Source organism: Xyrauchen texanus, chromosome 22 (genome assembly GCF_025860055.1).
Source record: "Xyrauchen texanus isolate HMW12.3.18 chromosome 22, RBS_HiC_50CHRs, whole genome shotgun sequence".
In the NCBI taxonomy this organism is placed as follows: Eukaryota; Metazoa; Chordata; class Actinopteri; order Cypriniformes; family Catostomidae; genus Xyrauchen; species Xyrauchen texanus.
In genome coordinates, this window is record NC_068297.1 from 43,068,591 (window position 1) to 43,079,579 (window position 10,989).

The following is a 10,989-nucleotide window of genomic DNA, read 5'->3' on the forward strand; positions in this document are numbered from 1 at the left end:
CCACTTCAGGTCCTGTGAGATGGTAGTGCCCAGGAACCTGAATGACTCCACTGCTACCACAGTGCTGTTTAGAATAGTGAGGGGGGACAATGTTGGGGTGTTCCTCCTAAAGTCCACAATCAAGTAATTTCTCATATTACATTATGAAATTTTTGAAATTTTTGAATATGAAAGCAATTTTTTAAACAAAATGAATAATAATAATAAAAAAAACCAAGATGTTCCCTTTACAAAAGGCTTCACTTTGATGTTGCGCTGCTAAGCGCTACGGGGAACAGCTTTCGCTGTGAGCCGAGCTGAAATAATGTGTGGAACACGTCAATGAACATTGACCGGAATTTATAGCCTCGGTTGTTGTAATCATTAGATGCACCTGAGGCCAGGCTATAAATGTATACGTCACCAGGTGTCAGTCAGAAACTCTTTTTCAGAGCTGATTCTGTTTCTGTGTGTTTCACACACCCTGTCAAAACTTTCTTTCCTCTGTTAGGAGATAGAATCAGTTAGGCAGTGTGCAGTGAATGTTGTTCTATTTTTCTCTTCTGTTTAGAAAATATTATATATATATTTCAAAAAAGAGAGAATGACTGAAAGCAAGCGGTGCGTGTTCCTCTCTTCTCGCTCTATAGCTGAAGACGGCACACATCAGTTTTTGCTGTTTGTTTGGGGGTAGAGCACGCTGCTCTCGCGTTGCAGCAGGGCGGGTGCGAGCACTGCGATTTGCTTTAACAGGCAGAGTGCGTCGTGCTCGCCTCGCTTGCTTCCGGAGTCAGCACTCACGAAAAGATCGTTCGTGGGGCTCGTGCATGGATTTGGCTGAGGAGCAAGAGACGGGTTGATCCCTTTCTCTCACTCTCTCCCCAAACCCAGCTGGTCCTTCACATGATCTCGAGCGCGTTCCGACGCTTCTTGGATCATGAGGTGGATCGCAATTCTCTTCCCGCCTCCGAGCTTTCCGTCCGCGATAAAAAAATATACGGAGGAATTGCTCGATGTTGTTACTCGTGCGGTTGCCAGATTGGACTGGCCACGTGAAAAAGAGACCCCCAAACACTCCAAATTAGGGGATAGATTTTATCTTCCAGTCTAAGAAAGGGAACGCCTCATGGGTCCCTTCCCTTTCTTTGATAACCTCCATGAAGAGCTTTTTCTCTCATGGAGAACCCCTAAAAAATAAAAAATAAAATAAATAAATAAATAATATATATATATATTTTCTTCCCGTGTTCACATACCCTCGACGTCATTATATTCGACTATCGTGGGTGCTGAGGCACGGGGGTATTCAGTGATGCCGCCGGTCGAAGAGACGCTTGAGGGCTATCTCTCGCCGGGCTCGGCATCGTCACTTAAGAAGCCCTCTCTCCCCTCAAAGCCTTGTAGGACAACCTCCACTTTAGTGGGAAGGGCTTATCAAGCAGCAGGTCAAGCTGGTGCTGCTCTGCACACTATGCTGTTTTTCAGGCGTACCTGGCTGACTTCCTGGACGACCTGAGTGTGGGTTCTGCGCTTGACAAGCAAGCCTCAGACCCACCTCGGTCCTGACTGAAGGGAGGCTCAAAAGCAAAGCGTGGCGAGTCGTGCTCCTCCTCCCAGGGATTGGGGACAGTCTCGCCGCCCTCGCCAGCCCCCGAAGCAAAACCTCAGGACTATAAATTCTAGTAAGAGAAAACCCTGACGGTCTTGCGCCTAGATTAGGGGGTAGCTCCCCTCGGGACGGGGCGCGTGCTTCACTTCACCCCTCCCGGTATCCCCTCGAAGCCCCTCCATTCCCGCCACCTCTTGGTGTTTCGGGTTGCAGAGGCTTCCATCAAAATCGGGTGTTTTCGCTGTTCCTGCATGTTATTCAGGACGCGAAACACCCAACAACCCCTCAACAGGAAGTGTTAAAATATAATACCCATCTCAGAGATCCTGGCAGCGTGGAAACTTCTGCCGGATATATTCTTTTCTGTGGGTCTTATAAGGGCGTCAGGATTTAATTCTCTCGCCGCTTTTCTGTGTTTCAACGGCGTGTTCTCACTACCGTAAACCGGATATCTTTTTTGTAAAAACAAAAAAAAAACCTCAATCTCCTGGTTAAAGGGGCCACGGTATGTGTTCCCCTTCCAGAGAGAGAGTTAGGTTATTACACTAAATACTTCCCGTTTCCCATGGAGGGTGAGGGGTGGCGTCTGGCTTAGATCTTAAAGCTTGAACTACCCGTGGGTGTTCAAGTCCAAGATGATGCCTGTCAAGACGGTCGTGTCTCAAGCCCTACAACTCGTTTGGCTGGTCACCATCGATCTTATGACGCACTTCTATACTTCATTTAGAAGTTCTGCCACAACATGGAAAGTTCCTGAGGTTCACTTCTGGGGGCGAAGTCTTCCAGGGTCAGGTTCTTTCACTCAGCCTAGCCCTTTTTACCCGCACATTCACAATGCATGATGTAGCGCTGGCTCCTTGCGACTCCGGGGCATCTGCATTCTGAATTACGTAGACGACTGGCTGATCCTAGCGCAGTTCCAGGAACTGGCAGTTCAGCACAGGGACATCGTCTTAGCTCATCTGTTTCTCTGGGGTTGAGGCTCAACGCCAAGAAAAGCGTCCTCTCTCCCACTCAGAACACTGTCTATCGGGGCATCGTATGGAGTTCAATCTCAATGCGGGCACAACTGTCTCCCGCTAGGATTGAGTCCATTCAGATCACCCTGAGCAAAGTCAGGCTAGGTCAAGGTTGCACTGTTATCAGTACCAATGATTTCCAGGTCTCAGGGCGAACGCGTCCACGGTGATCCCTCTGGACCTTCTGCTCATGAGACCGTTTTTGTTGTGGCCAAAAGCCAGGGGATTTCTTCCAAGGGCCAAAACCCCTGGGCTAAATAGGGTTACGCGCCTCAGGCTTCGTTCCCTTCCTATGTGGTTCAGACCCCGGTTTTATGCCTTGGGTCCCACTCTAGGTGCGTCTTGTTGTCGCAGACTGCTAATGACAGACGCCTCCCTGATGGGCAGGGTAGTGGCCTTAAGTGGTCGTCCAGCTTAAGGGGATAGGAGGGTCATCAGCTCGGTTGTCACAGTCTCTGTCTCGGGTTGATGGCTGTATTTCTGGCCCTGAAATACCTCCTCCTGAGGCTGCCATGTCTTGGTGCGGGTGGACAATACAGCGGTAGCCTCTTACATAAATCTTCAAGGAGACCCACGTTCTTGTCAGCTGTATTTCTGACACGTCGGATTCTCCTTAGGGCCCAGGGTAAGCTCCTGTCACTCAGGTCAGTTATATCCCTGGATGCCCGTATACGGGAGCAGATTTACGGTCCATACAGGAAATACCAACGGGGGAGTTAAGAACTCCACCCTATGGTAGTAGTTGCCCAGAGTTCGCCAGCAAGGGTTTTTGCCTCTTACTGATAGCACTGCGTTGGCCAAACAGGGCTTGGTTCTCTGAGCTAATCTCTTCCCTCGACGGCTCGCCTTGGGCGATTCCGAACAGGAAGGATCTTCTATCTCAGGCACAGGGCAATATTTCATCCCTGCCCCAAATTGTGGAATCTTTCATGTTTGGCCCCTAAGGGTACCAACTGAGGGACACAGGGCTCTCTCCTGAGGTTATCGAGACCTTTTTAAATGCCGGGCTTTTTCCACTTGGAACAAGTTTGGGTGAGATCTTAGGGCAGAAGAGGACCTCTTCGCCTCTATGAATAGCGCAATGTCTCCTCTACTTCTCCCTGAAATCACCCAGCCCCCTTGGGTCTGGACGTTAAGACACATACATGACCCAGAATGCGTCTGTATGTGTTTCTCTCCCGGTTTCTCTGCTCCCGGGAGTCTTGGCAATGTTCACCAGCAAGGGTCTTGCCTCCTAATAATGGCGCTGCGCTGGCCGAACAGGATATGTTTCTCGGAGTTAATTCCTCTCCTCGACGGCTCGCCTTGGGCGATTCCGAACAGGGAGGACCTTCTCATCCTTGAGGTCATCGAGAGCATTTCAAGTGCTAGGGCTCCCTCCACTTGGAACTGATCTGGGTAGATTTTACAGGGCAGAAGAGGACCTCTTCGCCTCTGTTGATAGCGCAATGTCTCCTCTACTTCTCCCCGAGTCGCCCCCTGTCCCCCCCCTCCCCTTCGGGAGGGGCTGAACGTAGAAACGCAAATGCGCCTGCATGCGTTTCCTTCTGCTAAAGTTCTTATTACAGAACCAGCTAACTGCCAGTTTGCTTCAGTTCTGGATTTTCTGTAGAAAGAACTGTCAGCGGGCACTTGCCTCGCCACTGCCAGGCTGTATTTGGCCACTGCGGTTTGCCACGGCTTGGTGGGCGGGGTGCCCTAAAAGAGGCATCCTCGTTATTGCCCGGGCCTACGAGGCGCGCGGTCAAGCTTCGCCAGTAGGTTTCAGGGCGCACTCTACCAGAGGGCACTCCTCCTCTAAAACCTTGGCTAGAGGTCTCCCTCTGCAGCAAGTTTGTGATGCGGCAGGTTGTCCTCTCCGCACACATTCATTAGATTTTTATAGTTTGGATGTTTTGCCACTCCGGGCTCTTATGCCCTTGAGTCGACATCTCAAGCTCATGTCTGGACAAGTTTGTGATGCGGCAGGCTGGTCCTCTCCGCTCACATTCATCAGTATTTATGACAAGTTTGTGTTGCGATAGGGTTCTCTTCATACACATTCATCGAACTTTGTGGGCTAGATGCTTTGCTACTCCGGGCTCTTATGCCCTTGAGTCGACATCTCAGCCCATGCCTAAACAAGTTTGTGATGCGGCAGGTTGTCCCCTCCGCACACATGCGTTGGACTTTTTTAGTTTGGATGTTTTGCCACTCCGGGCTCTTATGCCCTTGAGTCGACATCTCAGCTCATACCTGAACAAGATTGTGATGCGGCAGGCTGATCCTCTCCGCTTACATTCATCAGTTTTCATGACAAGTTTGTGTTGCGATAGGGTTCTCTTCGCACACATTCATCGAACTTTATGGGTTAGATGCTTTGCTACTCAGGGCTCTTATGCCCTTGAGTCGACATCTCAGCTCATGCCTGAGCAAGTTTGTGATGCGGCAGGCTGGTCCTCTCCGCTCACATTCATCAGTTTTATGACAAGTTTGTGTTGTGATAGGGTTCTCTTCGCACACATTCATCGAACTTTATGGGTTAGATGCTTTGCTACTCCGGGCTCTTATGCCCTTGAGTCGACATCTCAGCTCATGCCTGAGCAAGTTTGTGATGCGGCAGGCTGGTCCTCTCCACTCACATTCATCAGTTTTATGACAAGTTTGTGTTGCGATAGGGTTCTCTTCGCACACATTCATCGAACTTTATGGGCTAGATGCTTTGCTACTCCGGACTCTTATGTCCTTGAGTCGACATCTCAGCCCATGCCTAAACAAGTTTGTGATGCGGCAGGTTGGCCTCGCCGCACACATTCATTGGACTTTTTTAGTTTGGATGTTCTGCACTCCGGGCTCTCATGCCCTTGAGTCGACATCTCAGCTCATGCCTGAACAAGTTTGTGATGCGGCAGGCTGGTCCTCTCCACACACATTCATCAAAATTGAATGGTTTAGATGTTTATGGTACTCCGGGCTCTTATGCCCTTGAATCGACATCTCAAGCTCATGTCTGAGACCTCTCGCATTTTTGTGAGTACACTGCACAACCGTAGGGGTCCGGACAGCCCCAAGTGCGGCGGCGTGGGTATTGCGTTCCCCGTAGCGCTTAGCAGCGCAACATCAAAGTGAAGCCTTTTGTAAAGGGAACGTCTCGGGTTACATGTGTAACCCTTGTTCCCTGAAAAAGGCGGAACGAGATGTTGCGCTGCTTTGCCGCACTGGGACGTCCCAGGACTGCTCTTCAAAAAGAAGTGTCTGACGACACCTGGTGACGTATACATTTATAGCCTGGCCTCAGGTGCATCTAATGATTACATCAACCGAGGCTATAAATTCCGGTCAATGTTCATTGACGTCTTCCACACATTATTTCAGCTCGGCTCACAGCGAAAGCTGTTCCCCGTAGCGCTTAGCAGCGCAACATCTCGTTCCGCCTTTTTCAGGGAACAAGGGTTACACATGTAACCCGAGACGTTTTTTTTTAAATGATAAAACAAAATTCAAAGCATAATTGATTTTTTGTTTTTTAATTTCAATACAAAAAGCGAATGAACGCAACATACACCAGGGGTCCGTGTATCTTTTGGTCATTCGATTTTCCTTTTAGAATCGGGTATTCAAAAACAAAAAACAAGTGGCTATTTGATTTTAGTTTTAAAATACAAAAATTTAAATACAAAGCATTTCTCTTTTTCAATGTCAAAAAGTGATGAATGATACATGGACATGGAGCAATACGTTATTACCACCAGCCACAATAGCAGCACGCAGCTGTATATATCTGAATAACAGGAGGGGCCAACCAACTATTAACTTAACGCTGCTATTTATTATTAGTTTTTCCAGTGGGTTGTCACAAACACTAGAGACAAGAAATATTTTTTTAATACCTTTTATATGAATTATGGTTTTGGGTAAATCAGAAGAAATAAACAGAACAATGCATGTACATGAGAGAATAAATTGTAATGAAACTAGTACGGTCAAAACAATATACCAAAATGTAAATTAACCAATTGAAAAAAATGGCAATGACAATAAACATAAAAAAAAACGTATGAGATCGTAGATGAATGATTCATTAGGCAAGTATGGAATCACTACCATGAAATGGTCAATGTTTAGGAAGATGTCCAAATCCCTTCGATGTTGAAGAGAAAATCCACTCATACAAAAAACAGAAAGTCACCCTTCAAGTGCTCTTCAATTACTCCAAAAAAAAAAAAAACACGTTCACAGAGGTAAATCCTTGAACTCTGGGTATTTAATAATGCACAAGGCAATTGCAGTGAGAACAATCCATTGGGGAGAAATCATTTGATATTCACATATAAAAATGAAAGATGACCAAACATAAAACGTATCGGTTACCTAACGTAACCTCGGTTCTCTAGATGAGGGAACGAGTATTGCGTAAGCTAGCTTACGCTACGGGAAAGATTCATCTTTTCTGAGATATTGAAGCCAAAAAATTATCCTTAATTTTTGTATCCATTGTCAACGCAGTGCGGCAGCTGCAGACCTTGAGCGGGCTAGCTAGCGAGCTCATAGGTTGCTCTGTGGCAACTGCTGCAGCCTATAGACGAGCTTGGGCAAACTCGCATCCAATGAGAGGCGTCCGCGCGCTCACTGCATCAAAGCCCGCCAAAATGGGCGTGACTAGAGTGCATATAAGCGTAGTTCGTAGGCTGGAACCCTGGTTTTCATTGACTGAAGCGAAAAGTCGCTCGTGGCGCGAGCACGGCCGCCTACGCAATACTCGTTCCCTCATCTAGAGAGAACCGAGGTTACGTTAGGTAACCGATACGTTCTCTTACGAGAGGTTCTCTCGTATTGCGTAAGCTAGCTTACGCTACGGGAACCCATTGTCAATGCCGTGCGCGCCAAGCATCCACTGTATGAGCCCCAGGGAATGAAGGGGGGACCCAGGGGAGCCCTTGTGATTGGGGAAATAATATTTGGCCGGCAAGAATGCGGGTCATTGATTTTGTAAAACATAAGCACATAGTGGGAAGGGAACGACAGAGCGGCGGTGCCGGTCTGTGTGGAATGTGTCCCATCAGTGCAGCTCACCAGGGGAGCTGTAGTGTATTAAACCGCTAGTAGTTTTGCCTGCAGAGCGGGCACTTCCATATTGTAAAATCTGACAAAGGTGGAGGGGGAAGTCCATCCCGCTGCCACACATATGTCGTGAATGGAAATCCCGCTGGACCATGCCCACGAGGATGCCATGCCTCTAGTGGAGTGAGCCCTAATGCCCAACGGGCATGGCAGGTCTTTTGACGCCTATGCAGCAGCAATAGCGTCGGCTATCCATCTAGATAGTGTCTGTTTCGAGGCGGCGAGACCTTTGGTGCGCCCTCTGAACGAAACGAAAAGCTGCTCAGAGCGTCTGAAAGCGGCGGAGCGCGCAGTATTCAATCTCAGTGTTCTGACCGGGCAAAGGAGATTGGCGTCGCGTTCGCTATCGGGTGCTGGCAGCGCCGATAGGGAAATGACCTGTGCTCTGAAAGGAGTACCGATCACCTTGGGAACATAGTCGTGTCTAGGCTTTAAAATGACCTTGGAGTCACTTGGTCCAAACTCAAGACACGCAGCGCTGACAGACAGCGCGTGAAGGTCTCCCACACGTTTGACTGATGACAGGGCAGTCAGAAAAACGGTTTTGAGTGAAAGGTATGTCAAATCCACAGATTGAAGTGGTTCGAAAGGGGGGGCTTTCATAGTTTCGAGAACTATAGAAAGATCCCAGATAGGAACCGATAGGGGCGCGGGGGTTCATCCTTCTAGCTCCCCTGAGGAAGCGGATGACCAGCTCGTTTTTACCCCATGACTGGCCGTGCAGGGGTTCAGCGAACGCCGCAACGGCCGCCACATACACTTTGAGCGTGGATGGGGATCTGCCCTTATCCTGCAGCTCTTGTAGAAATACGAGCAGCGACGACACCCCACATGTCCGCGGGTCCAGGTCTCTGTCGGTGCACCATTTTGAGAACACAGACTATTTTGACGCATAGAGTCTTCTCGTGGAAGGGGCTCTAGCGTGTATGATGGTGTTTTTTACTCCTTCTGGCAGAGCGACGGGTAGTCGTTGATCACCCACGCATGCAGCGCCCAGCGCTCTGGGTGGGGATGCCAGATTGTGCCGCGAGCTTGAGAGAGGAGATCTGCTCTCACTGGGATGGGCCACGGCGCTGTCAGTGACAGCTGTGTAAGCTCCAGGAACCATGTCTGATTCTCCCAACGCGGGGCTATGAGGAGCACCGAGTGACGCGTTTCCCTGATCCTCTGCATTACCTGTGGCAATAGCGAGACGGGAGGGAAGGCGTAAGCGGGCGCCTGGGCCAGTCATGGGCCAGCTGCTCCTCGCTCGAGAAAAATATTGGGCAGTGAGAGTTCTCTTTGGACGCAAAGAGGTCTATCTCTGCTCTGCCGAATAGGTGCCATAACGTCTGGACTGTTTGAGCGTGCAGGGACCATTCCCCTGGGGGAATATTGTCTCTGGACAGTCTGTCCGGGCCGTCGCTCAGGTGGCCTGGCACGCGCGTCGCCCTCAGCGAGCGCAGGTGGCACTGGGACCAACTCAGTATACGCTTCGATCAGATGGAAGAGGTTCCTGGATCTGACACCGCCCTGACGGTTTAGGTAGGATACCACAGATCTGTTGTCCGAACGGACCAGGACGTGGTGACCCTGAATGACCGGGAGAAAGCGACGAGCGCGCACTCGACCGCTATCATTTCCATACAATTTATGTGAAGGAGCTTTTCCTGAACTGACCATAGGCCAAAAACCGGAGAGCCCTCGCGAGACCGCGCCCCAACCCGTGTTGGACGCGTCTGTCGAGATGACTTTTCGGCGAGATACAGCTCCCATTGTCACTCCCCGCTGATACCATTCGGCCACTGTCCAGGGCTGCAGAGCTGATATACAGGTCTGAGTCACCTTGATGGGCTGGCGGCCTGTGGCCCAAGCCCGGCGAGACGCCGGGTGTTTAGCCAATGCTGAAGCGGGCGATGTGCAGTAAACCCAGCTGAAGTACTGCTGCGGCTGAGGCCATGTAACCTAGCACTCTCTGGAATTTCTTCAGAGGCGTGAGGCTGTTCATCTGAAAAGATGCGGCTAGTCGCTGAACACGGCGCGGCGCTGTGTAGATAAGCGAGCCGTCATTGCCACGGAGTCTAGTTCTATTCCCAGGAAGGAAATGGTCTGACTGGGCTGTAGTGAGCTCTTGGTCCAATTGACTGCAAGACCCAAACTGTTCAGATTGCTGAGGAGAACTGCTCTGTGAGACAGAAGCTCCATATGTGACTGAGCCATAATCAGCCAGTCGTCCAAATAGTTCAGAATTCGCAAACCCTGACTCCGCAGGGGTGCGAGCGCCGCATCCATGCACTTCGTGAAAGTACGGGTGCTAAGGACAGGCCAAACGGAAGGACGGTGTATTGATAAACCTGGCCGTCGGGCTAATCTCAAGAATGGCCTGTGACGGGATTTATCTGAATCTGAAAGTATGCATCTTTCAGATCGAGAGAAATAAACCAGTCCCCTGGCGCATCATGCGCGAGGAGTTTCCTGATTGTAAGCATTTTGAACGGTCTTTTTGCAAGCACCTTGTTCAAAACCCTGAGATCTAATATGGGTCTGAGGCCGCCGTCTTTCTTGGGAACAAGAAAATAACGGCTGTAAAGCCCCGACTCGCTCAGAGAGGGTGGCACTTTTTCTATGGCCCTTTGCACAGAAGGCTTGCTATTTCTGAACGAAGCATGCACGCTAAGCTTCCGTGTTCACAGTGGTTTCGAGCCGCGCTCTGAAGCGAGGAGGGCGGCGATCGAACTGTAGCAAATAGCCCTGTTGTGTTGTGCTTAACACCCACTTGGATATCCCTGGAATAGCTTCCCACGCTTTGAAGCGTAACGCTAGAGGGTGAATGGCCAATTCGCTCTGATTGCCGCACACAGAGCTGAACAAAATGTGTGAGCGCGTTTAGTGTGTTCATGCATGATTGCTCGCAGACAGCATGAACAGGCTGTTTTGTGAGTGACTTCCCGATTGGGATGAATGGGGAAAGAGTCACATCTGTTACGTGATGCGCAAGCATAGTTATGGGCACGGGACTTACACACAGAGGAATGTTTGCTGGCCGTGTAACAGAGCGGGCAGAGAATGGGCGCGCAGACGCATTTGTGGCGCCTTCATTGACTCTGACGCCGAGCGGTTCAGTAATCGCTTTATGTGAGCGTGCTCTGGTCGGGACACGAGACATGCAGTGCTTGTGTGCAGAAGTGAACACTGGATTGTGGGCACATTTTCTACACATAGGGCTGGTCGTGTGACAGAGCGGGCAGAGAATGGGCGCGCACACGCATTTGTGGGCGCCTTCATTGACTGACGCTCGAGCGG